At 38.2% G+C, this 16,571-nt stretch overlaps 1 protein-coding gene across 2 annotated transcripts in view; it reads left to right on the top strand.

The window, feature by feature from the left end:
• Window positions 1-16,571, top strand: part of SLC2A9 (solute carrier family 2 member 9) — a 304,702-nt gene that overhangs the window by 181,376 nt on the left and 106,755 nt on the right. The gene's annotated exons all lie outside the window — the stretch shown is intronic.

The raw sequence follows: 16,571 nt of genomic DNA, 5'->3' as shown, positions 1-16,571 counted from the left end.
TTCTTTCTTTCTTTCTTTCTTTCTTTCTTTCTTTCTTTCTTTCTTTCTTTCTTCCTTCCTTCCTTCCTTCCTTCCTTCTTCCTTCCTTCTCTCTTCTTTCCTTTTTCTTTTCTTTCCTTTCCTTTTTTACTTCCTTCTTTCTCTCTTCATCTCTTCCTCCTTCCCTTCCTTCTTTCCTTCCCTTTCCTTCTGTCCTTTCTTCTTTTCTTCCTTCTTTCCTCCCACCTCTCCTTTCTTCCCTTCTTTCCTTCTTCCCTTCCTTATTTTCCTTCTTCTTTTATTCTTTCCTTCCTTCTTTCCTCCTCAGCAGCACATAGGCCCACAGAGCTTAGACTGCATTGAATGTGATCATGGCTAAGGATAGAATGTAAAGAAAAGCCTAGGACATTATTCCATCTTTCTCAGAGACAGTCACATATCAGACAGCCCCTCAGCAGGGATCTACTCATAGACTACATAGCACATTTCATGAGGGTATACACCTAGAGAATTTTAAAAAATTATGACAAATTTTAAAATGATTTTTAAATCATTTATGAATGCTCAGTCATAAAGGGTATTATTTTTATTCATCAAGCAAACTAAAGAACTAAAAAATCTAAACTTAAGCATAGATTTGAAAAAAATCCAACAATCCATCCATTAAAGCCTAAAGAGCACTTTATTGTCTTTTCTCCATCAGCAGAATAGGAGAGTGTGCTTGCAATCCTTCTGCAGTATAGAAATAACTGCACTTTGCACATAGTTCTTAAGAATAATTAGCTAAAATAGGAAGCTCTCAGTGACAGCTCTGTGATTGTCTTAGAAGCAAAAGTGGAGAAGGGTGATGAATGTTTCTCCAGCCCATTGATGTTTGGAACATGTTTACACTGGCCCTGTGGCCTTTTCAAGAGTGAGGAGAATGGTTGTCAATAATCTCTTTCCATGTTAAACTGTTGAAAGATTTTGCGGATTAATGGCAGCATAATAAAAGCTTATTAATTCAGAATCCACTCATTCAGAATTTGTAAGGAATTAGGAATGGATTATTGGCTACCAGTTGCTGGAAAAAGTAACTTTTAAGCAAATAAGCAATCATACAAAACATGTGTAAATTTACTTAGAGATAAATTATGGCCATGCATTTCTGCAGTATTCTTTGGTATGCAGTTATGAAGCTAATTACAAAGGAGTCAAGAGTTGTGTCTTGCTTTTGAATTCCCCTTAAGGCCTAGCACAATGCCTGATGGAGAGTAAATTCTAAATAGAGGAATGCTGAGTTATTGATCTAAAGCAGTAGTGTCAAACTCAAATGGACCCGAAGCAGCTAAACCATACATAAAGATCCCTGAGGACACAAGCAAATTAGAAAACCACACATAAACATCATCTATGTTTTATTGCATTTTTATTTATTTTGTTAAATATTTCCCAGTTGCATTTTAATAAGGTTCTGTCCACACTCTTGTGGGCCTTGTGTATGACATCTCTGATCCAAAGCGTGGAGTGGTAAAAAGAGCACTGAGTTAGTCAAGAGACTAGTGTGTTAGTCCAGGCTCTGATGCTTATGAGTGGTGTGATCTTAAGTTCCTCTTTTCCTGTCTCTGATCCTTAGTTTCCTCATCTGTAAAATGGAGCCAATAATACCTCTAATTTTCACTTCACAGGGTTGCTTAGTGTTATCCACTTATTGACCAAGGTGTCTGGATGCCCTTGTTCTAGTCCCACTTTTGCCATCAACTACTCATCGCTGGGTGACTTTGGGGGAGTCATTTTCCCTATGGGGTCATAAGTTGTCTTATATGTAAAATGAGGGAGTAGGAGTTGATGATCACTAAAGGCTCTTCCTTTGATTATTTTGTTTTTCCAATTACACTGTAAATTCCTGGGGAGCATCTCATCACATTTTACTCCTACAGTGCTGGATAGCACACGGTAAGCATTCGATTAGTGGGCGCTTCTTGGAGTCATAGAAAAACAGAATGGCAGAGCTGAAAGGAGCCTCGGGGGCTCTCCAGAATCTGGAGAGCTGGCTTCAGTCATGGGTAAAACACTGTATGATCTTGGGCAAGTCATATGACTTCCCTTATCCTCAAGATCACAATCCCCGCCTACCTCCTAGGATTGTTGTGAAGATCAAAGGAGACAATGCATGTGAATAAGTCATTCTTAAACTGGGGAAATATTTCTTTTAAACTTTACATGAAGTGTTTTTTTAAATTTTAAGACTACAAAACACCTTAGTAATAATTTAGTTCAGTCTCTTCCTCTGACAAATAAGGTACCTGAAGCCCAGAGAAGGGATTTGCCTTGTCCTAGGTCACACAACAAATGAGTGGAAGAACTGGAACTAGAATCCTAGCATTTTGACTCCTCTTCCTGGGCTTCTTCAGCTTTGACCCACTCCCTCCCAATAAAATGATAATGATGATGATAAGAAATGTGAGTTTCAAATGAATGGTATGTGGAATATTTGTTATTTCACAAGACAGAAAAAACATTGAGTTGGGAAGGCTTTTTGAGGGAGGGATTTTTACCCAGATTCTGGGCAAATGGGCACATGAGATGTTCAGGGTGGACTAAAATCCCTTGTGTGAAGGTTGCCGAGCACTTTTCAGGGCTGCTCATCCATCTTTGATGTCCACCTGTTTCACCTGACTCTCACTTGTGGCTCCAAGAAGCTGTAGCATGCTCAGCAGTCACAATCTGATAAAATTGTCTTGGCAGATGGGCTCACCCAGGTTGAGGGTAACCTCAACAGGCCTCAAACCCATTGGTGACTCAGGGAAATGTCTGCGCCAAGCTTGTGAAAACTCCTCCCAGCAGAATAGGTGGATGAGAACATTTTGTTCCAACGGCTATAAAGGCAGATGAAGCAGATGCTGCGGAGCACTTAGAGCTTAGTCAGACATTGAGGAAGCCAAGGTCATCCACTGCATCCTGGGCCATCACCAGTCATCTTGATTTTTGTCTTGCCACTGGACTTCGATGACTCTGGAACAGAGTATGAGCCTGACAACTTTGCACAACTCTGCCTCACTTAAATCTAATTCATGCACAAATCTAGATATCACCCCTTAGTGTCACTGGTCCTCTTTGAAAACAAAGGACAAACAACAACAAAACAATAACCCAGATTCTATTCTATAATGAATCTAGTTCATATTTTCCTAGTATTTTCTCATTTATTAACCAATTGACCTACAACAGTGTCTGCAGTAGCTAGTAATAATAATAGCTTGCATTTCTGTAGCTTTTTAAGTTTTACAAAATCAGCAAAATCTAGATTCAAACCAAGGTGTTCTGTAAGTACTAACCGAGCAGATATTATCATCCTCCTTTTACAGATGAAAAAGATCGTAAAGATCACTTAGTCCAAGCCTCTTGTTTTACAAATGAGTAAACCAAGGGTCTTAGAGATACAGTGATTTGACCAAGGTCATACAGATAGTAAATAGCAGACCTTTTATGCATACCCAGGTTCTCTCTAAAGTCCTGCTACTATGTTTCCTAATGGAGAGGAGTTAACTCTGGATCCTTGAAGAACATGTCAGTTGAACATATGTTTTGGTAGATTCTATGAAGTTTCAAGGATTTCAGGGACAGGTCTAGTGATGGATGCCATGTTTGTCATCCAAAGGTTAGCCTAGCTAAATTTGGAGGACCTCATCACCTAATTGACTTTAGGGTCATGCATTTTTGGCCGAGGTTAAGTGACTTGCTTCTGGTCACATAGATCATCAGAGGCAGGGCCAGTATTGAAACTAAGTATTCTGACTCCAAGTCTGGAGTTCTTTCTTCCGTATTGCCCTGCCTCTTCTATAAAATATGAAAGCAAATAGCAGGTTATTATGAATGGGTTCCAGCATATGTCTGCTTTTCTCCATAGACCTGAGTCATCACCACTTCCCCAGAGAAAATGACTAACTTTTCATTTGGTTCCTGTAAGAGGAGATTCAGAGAGAGGTCTATGAATATATTCTATTTATAAAAGTAGCACAAAATATATACTCATGTTCTTGCTCTTTCTTTCTTATCTAATCTCCAGAGAAGAATATGTAACGTTTATGATATGGCTTAGTTTTAATAGGAAGGATCGATATTTTTATTTTACACGCATTTAAACCTCACCTACTGCTATCATGTTGACATCCTTCATCTTTATGATACCACAGAAGAGCTTTACAACTAGTAGTGGAAAAAAAGTGTGTTTCTAAATAGAGGTCACCTGAAAAATAAAGCAACTGTTATGTTCCCTTCTACAACTTCTGTTTTAATTTTTATTCTTTTTATATCTTCTTCTCAAACTAAAAACATCTGCAATTCTCCTTTTTGCCCTAATGTCATTCTTCCCCTACAAAATTGGGATTGCTAACATTCACTCTTTCACTTAGTCACCAAAAAAGTCTTAGCCTACAGAGAGTAGCATCCTCTATGGATAAAGGAGGAATTAAACATTACTACTACATCTAACAGGTGCTTGGCTCAAGCCAAAACTTTCATCCACATTTAGCTTTGCAATCTAAATTGAGCTGAAGTGATCTTACTTTGTTCTCATTTTTAAAAAAGTTTTAATTCGTATCTTTTGTTTTTATATCATTGACGTTTCTCATTGGATCCTTCTCATGACCCTCCCAGAGAGCCATCCTTAATGATGATGAATTATTAAGATTTACATAAAATAATTATTTAAAAGAGGGGGAAAGTTCAACAAAATTAACCAAGATATCCCCCCAAAAGCTACATTTTAAAATAAACTTTTTCCTTACTACATTTTATAATGTTTTTATGGCTTCTACTCAGGGGTTCCTAACCTTTTTTGTGTCTTAGACTTTAGGCAGTCTGGTAAAGTCCATGGACTACCTTTCAGAATAATGTTTTTAAAGGCATAAAATAAAACATACAGGATTACAAAGGAAACCAAAGGTTAGTGAAAATAAAGCTATAATTTTTTCCCATCCAAATTCCCAGACCTTCCAACCCCCAAAATCTATTCATGGGCACTTGGACTCTGACTTAATGCTGTTTGATGGCTACAGTATGCGAAGTGTTGTATTTTTATCAAGGATTCATTAGCTTAGAGAACTGGAAGGAAACTTGCTAATTCTATAGTAGGGGGAAATGAAGACCATAGGCCTCGAGTGCTTTGTATAAGCATGGAAAATGGCAGTGCTGGGATTTGAACCCAGAAGGTGGTGCAATAGATGGAACACCCAAACTCATCTTGCTTAGATCAAATCTGACCTCAGACACTTACTATCTGTGTGACCCTAAGCAAGTCACATAACCCTGTTTGCCTTGGTTTTCTCATCAGTAAAATGAGCTAGAGAAGGAAATGGCAAACCACCCAAGTATCTTTCTTAAGAAAACCCCAGATGGAGTCAGAACGAGTTAGATAACAACTGAACAACAACTTTTAATTCCAGTTCTTTTGATTATACCAGGTTATTGCAATGATCTCCAAGGCTGATAGTATTTGCCTTAGAAGTGATTCCTCTATTATAGAGAAAGGGAGTGGAATTTAGAAATGAATTGGCTTGAATTGAATCAAATCTAAGATTTAAATTGAGGTTTTGTGACACTTATGAACTCTGTGACCTTTGATAAAAGATTTCATTTCTCCCTACTCTGATCTATCTTCTACATAATTGCCAATGTATTTGCTTAAGCATGAATGTGAGCATGCTACTCTATTACTCAATAAAATTCAATGACTCTTGTTATCTCCAAGACAAAAAAGAAACTCTATTACTTAGCTTTTTTAAAAATATATTTTGAATATTCTTTTAAAATTTTGAGTTCCAAATTCTCTTCCTCCCAAACCCTATCCCATCCACTGAGAAAGCAAGCAATATATCAATCGTACATGTGAAATCATGTAAAATATATTTCTGTGCTAGTCATATTTTTAAAAAATCAAGAAAAAGAAAGTGAGAAAATTATACTTCAATTTGCACCCAGAGTTCATCAGTTCTCTTTGTGGAAATGGATCAGCTTTTGTCCTCATGAATCCTTTGGAATTGTCCTGGAACATTGTATTGATCAGAGTAGCCAAGTCTTTCCCAGTTGATCAGCGTTATAACATTTCTCTTACTGTGCACAATGATCTCCTGGTAACCAAACTTATTGCTTCATTTTGGCTAACTGCCTGATGTTTGGCTCATTGTAACTGATGACCATCATCATGATGGCTACACTAACTGGCCTGGCCCCATTGCAGGCCAATTCACCTACCTCACGTAGCCATAAGGGATAGTTTGGGAGGGAATTTTCACAGGCCCAAGAGCAAGGAACATAAAGTACAAATGATGTCCCCAACCTGCTACCTAATATAGTGTTAGAAATAAAGGCCCTCAGGCTTAGATTCTTAAAATCTAGCCACCGCTCAGATTCCTCTAATCTAGCCACCGCTCAGATTCCTAAAATATAGCCAAAAAAAAAAAAAAGAAAAAGAAAAGAAATAGAGCCCCTTGGACCCCCTCAGCAGGGTTGGGAAGTTAGCCCGGGCAAGCTGCTGCAGCTCATTGCTTTCCCAGTTGCAATGCCCAGCGGAGTCTCGCTCTCAATAACGAAACTAAGTCCGGAGTGAAAGAAGAATCGTTTATTGCGGTTCTTGCAAGAAGCGGATGCGCCCGCTGGTGGGAGAGGCATGCTGTACAGAAGCGAGAGCCAGCTTTTATACTGTTAGTATGATCCTTCTCCTCCTACCTGGGCTAGGATCGGTCCAGCTCATCTGAGTTACACTCTTCCTGAACCGCCCATCCCATGTTCTTCCTTGTCATGTTCACTCCTCCAAGTTCATGTGTGGCATGTTCAAAAATGGCAGCTATGTCCACCCTCGGGGTGTGTCAGTTAATATTCAATAAGCTTATTAAGCAAGTCCAGTGGAGAAAAGTTTTTGCCCCATCCTTAACCCCTACGGGTTGCAACCAGTTTAGCCTCTAGGGATCTTTCTTAAGGAACTAGTTGTTTTGCAGACTGTCTGGGGCACTTTCTGATTGGTTGAGGGGCTATCCACAAGATCTTGGAAGTGCTTCTCAGAATTCCCATGTTCCGCTGTGGAAGTCTAACTTCTAATGCTTTCCCACACATAGCAATTTGCAGCCACCTTATTGAGCTAATTGATATTATGGTGTCCTACAAGCATTTCCCATCTGAAAACTAATCAATGATATTTATGCATGTCATAAGTGACTGTGAGCTATAAGCACAATTAAATGTGGAAAAAATATCCACTTTTCTGGAAAATGTTATATCATTAGTTATCATTTTTGTATCTTTATTACCTGCTATTCCATTAGTAGGAGATATAAAATGTTGTTTGTGTGTGTGTGTAAAAAACTATTTACATTTGTAAAAATTAACACAAAAGTATTAACACGTGGGAGATGTTTTTGAAATTGAAAGAAAAGTTTTCTCAGTTTCACCACACCTGTGACTTAATTACATCTAACAATCTAGAATTAGAACCAACATTATAGAGCTGCCCATAAAGTTTTATATTCTGAAAAGAGCAAAAAATAAAGTTGGCTACTTAATTGATTTCTTTTTTTCAAAAAAAGTGGTTCCTCTAACTTCAAATTACTCCTATCCTTTTGCATGGATCTTTCCTGTGCACCTAGTTCTTTATGTACTATTCTTTCCTTTGTTGTGCTGAAAGCTTCTTGAAAGCAGCATCTGTGTTATATCTGTCTTTATATTCCCAGAATCTGGCTCATAGCCTTGTCAGAGTATATGCATACCAAATGTTTGGTGAATTTGAATTTGAATTTGCTTACAGATATGACAGGATGGCATGGGGTCTCATTGCTGTAATCTTATTACTAACAATGATTATAGAATCTTTGAGCTGTGAAGGACCTAATAATACAGAACAAAAAAATTGTAGAACTCATAGTGATCTAAGTGATCATCGGATGTCTTTATTATACAGATGACAAATTTGAGGTCCATGGAGGGACAGACAATTTCATGGTGAGTTGGGAAATGGGAAAGGGGAAGGAGAGAGGAACAAGAAAGGCCACTACTTGCAGGTTAGAGGGCACCATAGCTAAAGAAGAGTCTGAGAAGAGTCTAGTTAGTATCTGGAGTCCATTATGAAGGAGAGAAGAGTTAGTTAATTAGAATTAAATAGTGTCTTGTTAGTAACTACATTTCTACTTAGAATCCATTCACATACAGCAACTCAAGACTCTATTAGGGCTTGTTAGAAATCAACTAATTGCTAATCAGAAGCAGTTCAGCTTATTAGCCTCAGATCTGAATATGAAGCCAGAGGAGTGAGGAGTGGGTATCTGAATGAAGAGATAGATAATTAGATTAAAATACAAGCTTCTTGGTAATTAGATTCCTACTTGAAACTCTTTCACTGAAAACAGCAGTGGGAGCAGCTATTGTTTGCATTAGAGTTTGGCTGCAATCTGAAAAGTGCCAATCAAAGACAGCTGAGCAAGGTAACAAAAACACTGGAAGGAAAGGTAAGATGTTTACTGTAAAGAATAAAGCCTTATGCAGGAAGTTCAGTGACTGATACCTACAGGGGTGGGGAACCTGCAGCCTTGAGGCCACATGTGACCTTCTAGATCCTCAAGTGTGGCCCTTTGACGGAATCCAGTTGGGATTGGCCCCCCTCGAGGACCTAGAGGGCCACATGTGGCCTCAAGGCTGCAGGTTCCCCACCCCGCCTAGCACAATGAACAGAAGTGGCAAGTAAATGGTACACTCCAGAAGTTGCCTCCATCAAAGCTGGCCACAAGAGCTGTAACAAATGTTGGCAAACGACAAAGATCATTTCTAGAAAGAATGGCTTTGGGCAGGGCAGGGATATTGCACTAAATTGTGAGAGAGTGTGCTATGTTTGTATTTCTGTCAGTGGCAAGTAACAACTTTTGTATGCACAAGATGAAGCTTGATCTCTCACCCAGAAGAGATAGTGAATGTTCATTGAAAAGAAAAGTACTTCAGAGAGAAAACAAAGAAGGGAAAGAATCTGATGAGGCAGAATTGAATTCTGAATTGTCAAGGGGGTAGAAGAATGTGAAACAGAGAAGGAAAGCAAGGAGCCCTGAATGCTTGGAGCTTTTTGTGCAGAGTGAAGTTTATTAGTCCATTAAAATTTAAAACTTTTCTGTCTTCAGTATATCACATTTTTATCTTAATTGTGCTATCCTCCCCCTTTGAGGATACATTATCCTCAAGTCTTCCAGAAAGAATGAGAGTTTACAGACTTAATTTTATACATGAATATATAACTATTAGTGACCACAAATTCAGAATAGAAATTAAAAACAATAAGATCTTTCACATTTATATCCCATTATAGATATTGAGTATCTCAGCAACAGGATTTATTATATGTATAAAATTTTATAATTCACTAGCTCTTGTTATGAAAGGAAATGGTTTCAATATCAAAAGTTTCCCTTTAAGGGAGCAGAGCTGATATAAGCATAACATGAAAAAGCTTCCTTAACTGTATTTGAGGGGAAGCTAGGTGGCGCCAGTGGATAGAGCACCAGCCCTGGAGTCGGGAGGGCCTGAGTTCAAATCCGACCTCAGACACTTGACACTGGCTGTGTGACCCTGGGCAAGTCACTTAACCCCATTGCCTAGCAAAAAAAGACAAAACAAACAAACAAACTCTATTTGATTCCTGGTAAGAATCATAGTTAACCTTTATTTTGGAACATCCAATCATACAGCAAGGTTCCACAGGCTCAGTTTTACAGAGCTCAATAAAGTTCTACATAGCCAGGCTCAGAATTAACTAGGTGGGAAATTACTTGTTTAGAAGGAAATAACACAATGGGGAAACTGAGTCAAGAGGATCCTATTATCCCACTTGGAAGGTCATCATCCTCTCAAACTTTCTAAGCACAGATAGACACCTCTAGCAGTTCTCAGTTTCCACTATCTTTGAGTAGCACTTGGCATTTCCCTTAAATGGTGGCTTATTGGCTTAATGACAATTCAGACAATCATCAAAACTCAGAACAATATCAAATTACAGTCTTAAGAGATTTTTCTCAGATCACCAATCAAAGCTTAGGTCCAACTATTATTATTTTTTTGTGTTGTTGCAATAAGTTAACAATAAACACAGATAAGCCTTATCTTCCTCATCCTTTCTTGTTTAAATCCATGCTAGAATTGACATTAATAATTAGAAATTAAGAAAATAATATCCATATTATATGACTATACCTATCCAATGAATGCAAAAACCTGGAAAAACACTGGTTACTATAAGCCTTGAGGCTGACAGGCATCCAAATCTGAAGGTATTACCTATTAATCCCTAAAGCCAAAATAAACTCTTTAAATCTGAGATCTGTTGATACTAAGTTGGCTCACAGATGTAACTTCAATACATACCATCCCAGATGCATTTTCATAATTTTTTTTTAGGCAATTGGGGTTAAGTGACTTGCCCAGGGTCACACAGCTAGTAAGTGTCAAGTGTTTGGTCTGAGGTCTGATTTGAACTCAAGTCCTCCTGACTTCAGGGCCGTTGCTTGCCACTTAGTTGCCCCCTATTTTCATAATTTTTATAAGCAATGGTCAATCTATCAGATGAGAATCACTCTTTATAAAATAAATTTGTAGCCCTTCTACTTCAGTTATGGGAGATCCTAGTTTCTCATTAAACCACCTCATTATTTAACATCACAACATTCTTTCAGCAACTTCTCTCATAGAATTAATAAGATTCATGACCTAACCGAGGGTGAAGATCCCAGTAGATCTTTAAAATCTGGTAAATCTCTGGAGAATTGCTTGGATACTTGCCAAGTCTATGTTACTTTCCCAAACTCTTAAGTTATTATATTATTCATTTTAAGTAAAAGATTCCCAACTAAATACTTAAGTTTGTTTTTTTTTTAAGCTATAAGGACCACAGTCTCTGCAAAAGACAGATTTTCCAATGACACAATTGTATCAGCCCCTAGGTATCTATTTTCAAATCAGCAGCATTTCTTATGCAATGATTAATCACAATACAAGAAAAATTAGAAACCTAACAATAGCGTAAAAAATTGTGGGAGAAAACTCCTCACATTCCTTGCATCAGTCTTCAGATCTGACTGGGTTTCTGGGCAGCATAAACTAGGTTCTGAGTTAAGTATTAAACCAATCTGGTCTCTAAGCAACAGGTCTGGTTTCTCAGTCAGTGTCAAAGTTTTCCAACCTCATTTCTTTTCAGCCATTCTCCCGTGGGCATGAAGTCCTCACAGAGAATGTCGTTTGCCCGATGGTCTCAATTTGAATGCTTCCCGTTATGTAAGTGGCCTATGTCTCTCCTGAGGAGCCACGTGAAATCATGAGGTCTTCTTATCTTCAGGTCAGCTGTAGCAATTGTAGCTCCATGCCGGTCCCGATGCAAAAGAAAGAGAAAACATTTGAAAGAGTTGTAAAAACTCAGTCGCCACAATTAAATGCAAAGTATACCACCCTTGGAATGAAAGGTTTCAAATTCGATTCTCTGTAATTTCTTTCCAACAAATGTCTAAAAGCCTGTCATAATTCCACATTGGGTTTCTGGATCTTTTCTTCCAACTCTGATTTTATCTGTTAGAAATCTGCTTTGTCTGGTCATCATGGCCTTCCACTCCTTTTGCTCCATTATCACACATTCCTGTGTGGCCTCTGCCTCGTCAGCCTCTGATAGAGCCGCCTGAATTTCTTGTTCATCTTCCCACAATAATTTCCTTCTCTTGTGCTGTCTCAGCTTCTTCTTTCTTACTCAAAAGGTATTCCTGTATTATATGTGTTTCTTTCTCAAATATTTCTTTGGATTCATTTTTGTGGTCGGTCCACATCATGGCCTATCCCGCGGGTTTTTCTTTCTCTAACATTAGAAGCATCTGAACTTTTTGCACATTTTAGCGCAAGATTTCCAGATTTTCTTTGATCTTCTTCCTGTAGTGCAAAGTAGCCACTGCAATGGGCCAGTGGATGTGATACTTATGATCCTCTGATTTAGAGGACATCACACAGAGTAAGGCCTTGTCATTATCACAGAACAGCTTCTGGTCTTCCTGGTGCATCTCATGCATGCCTTCTCCTTCAGGGTACATGACAATGTCATCTTGAAGAGTTCTCAGCTGGGAGAACTCTCAGTATGCAGTGCAGTATGAGGATGGAGAGGCTTTCTTCTTGAGGCAAGACATGCAAATAGTGTGTCCGCAGTCAATGGTGATTGACATACAGACCTCATCCCAGTAGATAAAACAGAGAGGACTTTCTTCTTCTTTAAATTCAAGTTCCATCAGCTTCTCATTATTTCAAAATATCTGTCCCTCAGGAAATCAGCTGAGGAAAGCATCTTGGCTCAAAGCAAGCACACCAAAACTGCTGAATGCTTGGAGTTAAATAGCAAACATTAGACATTTTCTGTAGATCAGGGATTCTCAAACTTTTTGGTCTGAGGACTCCTTTAGACTCTTAAAAATTATTGAGGACCATCCCCCCTCAAAAGAGCTTTGGTTTATATGGGTTATATCTATCAATATTTACCATATTGGAAATTTAAATTTCTTAGCATTATTATGAAAATAGTTTCGACCTTGGACCCTCCTCCTAAAGGGTCTCTGGAACCCCTAGGTGTCCTTGGACCACACTTTGAAAACTGCCAAAGTAGAGCAAAAGTTCTTGACCTTATTACATATCATCTGCCTCTTTGATGGTCTGTAAAACCATCAGAATTATGTTTCTAAGCAAATAAACAAACAAAATACATAGAATTACAAAGGAAACAAATTATTTTGAAACACAATGATCAAACCATATTTTTCTTCATAGAGGATGATAATGGTTGGGAGAAGGAAATAGTTCCATGCATTCTAGAAAATGCTATGGCTCTACAGCTGCTATGAAGATGGAGGTCATTCAGCAATGTAAGAAGACAGGAGTGGAGGATGCTTAGTCCCCTACTCATGATCACCATTGATTTGCTGTTGAGGGTTACTGAACCATCTGCCTGTCAACTTGACATAAACACGAGAAACCTGATGTCTTCCTTGGGCATGTATGCAGGACCTCATAGAAAGCCTCCTGAGACTTGACAAACTTAACATTGCATCCCCTGAGATTCATGTGGATACATTTCTAAGAAGAGTTGCTAGGGATTTGGAAGTCCCAGGCTCAAAACAGAAAACCTTAATGGCAAAGACTCCTATATTCTTGACTATTACCAATTGGATATCAATCAATCAATATTTATTAAGCAACTACTCTTGTGTGAGGCACTGCGCTAAACCCTAGGGATACAAAAAGAGGCCAAAAAAAATAGATCATGCCCTCAAGGAGCTTACAGTTTAAAGGGAGAAAAAACATGCACACACACAAAAATATAAAGCAATTATATACAAAATAAGAAGTAATTTATACAGATAAGACACTGGAATTAAGAGCAGTTGGGGAAGGCTTCCTATAGAAGGTGAGATTTTAATTGGGACTTAAAAGAAAGCCAGAGAGGTCAGTAGTTAGAGCAGAGGAAGTCATGAGTTACAGAGTTTTCAAAGAGAAAAGAAGATTTGTGATGTAAATACCTGTCTAAGAAGATACTATCTGAGAATGGGATTTGAATTTCTGGACCATGACTGAAAATATCAAGATAACTTAATACTCTCTGATTAAAGGGGATATAAAATGAGAAAGGGAGGTAGAAAATTGTCCACAAATATTTGGTAAATTAGATACTTCTGAGAGTAGCAAAAACAACATATAAAAAAGATTATCCCTTAAAAAACCAGTAATTCACAATAGACAGTATCCAAGAAGAAAGCTAGCATTAAGATCTATGACTTCAGGATATCTACATGAAGCATGGGCAAGAAACAAGAAATAGGAACCCTAGATTCAAAAGTAGAGATATTACCATAATAAGACAAATTTAACCTGATAGGCATCACTGAGGCTTGGAGGGATATGACTCATGACTAGAATATGACTGTGGGAGATCATCCCTCATTCAAAAAGGAACAGCATAGATAAAAGGGGTGATGGAGGTAGCCTTATGTATCAAGAAGATCTAGTCATATGAGAAATCCAGGAGCCATTCTCTCCAGGCTAAATAACCCTCAGTTCTTTCAGATCACTCTTGAATACCACCCTGGTTACCCAGTGGATATGTGTAGTTTGTAAATATACTTATGGGATCAGAAAATTACAGATTTTGAACTATAAGGAACCTCAGAGATCATTTAATTCAAATCCCTTATTTTACAGGTGAGCAAACTGAAGCCCAGAAAAGTTTAAAAAAATAACAACAATAATAATATTAAGTCAACAAGAGACGGTGCCAGGTTTTGAACTTAGGTCCTCTGACTCTACATCTAGCACTCTTGCCATGATTTCCTGGATCAAATACATAGTCTGAAAGTAGCCTATAGTTTCCATGAATAACCTTCAGATGTTGGTATTCATCTCAAGTTAATGTCCGTGCTAAGATTTTAATATGACTTAAATGAGACTTTTACTCTAATCCCTTTTGACATGCTGAACTTTGATGTGACAGGGAGAATTCATTAGAGGATAACATGATTATCTATTAAAATGGAGAGGATCTAAACATCCTAATTTTACTTCTTCTTAAATGTTTTTGTTGGTTTCATGTTCCTGACTGTTTCCTCAATGTCATTTCTCAGTTGAACATGATTGGTTTGTTTCAGATGTATATAATTCTCTTTGCAAATATACGTATATATGAATTCTCTACAATTACACACACATATGTGAATCGACTATGTGATATGCACTATCCTAGGCTTTGAAAGAGATGCAAATTTCCAGTTCAAAAATTGATTCAAACCAGCAATTCAGACATAGGATGAGGGGTGGGGGAGATGACATAATTGAACAAACACAGAGTTGAGAATAATGAGAGACATTTCTGTTCCCAACTTTTTGAATAACTAGCTTTAAACAAATCAACTAACCTCTGTGTGCCTCAGTTTCTTTATAAGTCAATAGATAATAATATCCATTTTATTTACCTCAGAAGGCTGACATAAAGGATCAAATGGATGACAGATGTGAAAGCCCTTTAGAATGTAAGAAGTGCTTAGTACCTGTAAAGCTCACAGATCAAGTGATTCCAGTCCAAGACAATCTTGGTCATTCTGCTACTTTAGAGTAGCCTCATTGCCCACTAAGTACTCCTGATCTCTTTCCCATTACCTCCTCACCAGCCTGTAAAGACCTTCACATGAGGCTGATCTTCCTTATCTCTACGTTTTCATGTCAAGACTTGACAGTCCTTCATATGTGCTGACTTTGATGTGCTGACCATGTTCCCTAAGGGTCCGGATAGTGACCCTCCATTAAACAGCTTCCTTCACTACCCTCTAGCCCAATGCCAGTAACTGATGATAGTTTTTTTGTCCAACTTGGTCGAACAAACTGTCAGAAAACAGATAATTAAATGGCTTCTACCAGATTCCCAATAGTCCTTCCCTCCAAGTATACATTTTTCATTGGAGATAAAATGAGCAAAGCCATGTTGAAGGGTAGGCAAGCCCAGGATAAAATACACCAGGGAAAAAGAAATAGTAAGTACAGTGTGAGGAAATTTCATTAAATTTACACATTTTGAATTTTGGGAAGCTCTGCCCTCTATTGAGTAAAGTTATAATAAGTCAAATCATACGTGACGTAGGGGAGGTTCAAAGTCTGTTGAAAAATGACAAATTGGGGGCAGCTAGGTGGTGCAGTGGATGGAGCTCTGGCCTTGGAGTCAGTAGGACCTGAGTTCAAATCTGGCCTCAGACACTTGATACTTACTACTTACTAGCTATGTGACCCTGGTCAAGTCCCTTAACCCTGATTGCCTCACCGAAAAGAAAAAAAGAAAAATGAAATTGGGGACAGCTTTTTCCCATGTAGGATTATTTTCTGAGTAAGTTATTCTTGGTTGCAAGCCTATATCTTTCAGAGAACAATAGAAAACTCACAAGGAAGCAAAGATGGACAGTTCTGAACACAATATGTAGTTTTTATTATATAGGCTTTCTTGAAAAGGAAATTTCATTGATGTTTATTTTGAATCCTCTCTTACATTCTGTTGTGCACATGGCAATGCTTTTTTTTCTTTTCTTATTTAGTATTTAAGTTTATATGTTTATTTTTCTTTTCATATTGTGTATTTAAGTTTAAAATAAATTAATAAAAATAAAATTCCTAAAAAATACTATATCTTTTGCCTTTTGGAATATCATATTCCATATTCTGTGCTCCTTTATGGATTAAATGTGCAGAGAAATACATATTTTTGGATGTGGCCAATGTGTGCCTTCCTCCCTCCCTCCCTCCCTCCCTTCCTCCCTTCCTTCCTTTCTTCCTTTCTTCCTTCCTTCCTTCCTTCCTTCCTCCCTTCCTTCCTTCCTTCCTTCCTCCCTCCCCCCTTCCTCCCTTCCTTCCTTCCTTCCTTCCTGCCTCCCTCCCCCCTTCCTCCCTTTCTTCCTTCCTTCCTTCCTTCCTTCCTCCCTCCCCCCCTTCCTCCCTTCCTTCCTTTCTTCCTTTCTTCCTTCCTTCCTTCTTTCCTTCCTTCCTTCCTTCCTTCCTCCCTTCCTTCCTTCCTTCCTCCCTCCCCC

This window comes from Vombatus ursinus, unplaced genomic scaffold (assembly GCF_900497805.2).
Source record: "Vombatus ursinus unplaced genomic scaffold, bare-nosed wombat genome assembly UNPS02014818.1, whole genome shotgun sequence".
NCBI classification, from domain to species: domain Eukaryota; kingdom Metazoa; phylum Chordata; class Mammalia; order Diprotodontia; family Vombatidae; genus Vombatus; species Vombatus ursinus.
This window is presented reverse-complemented; position numbering and strand designations above follow the sequence as displayed.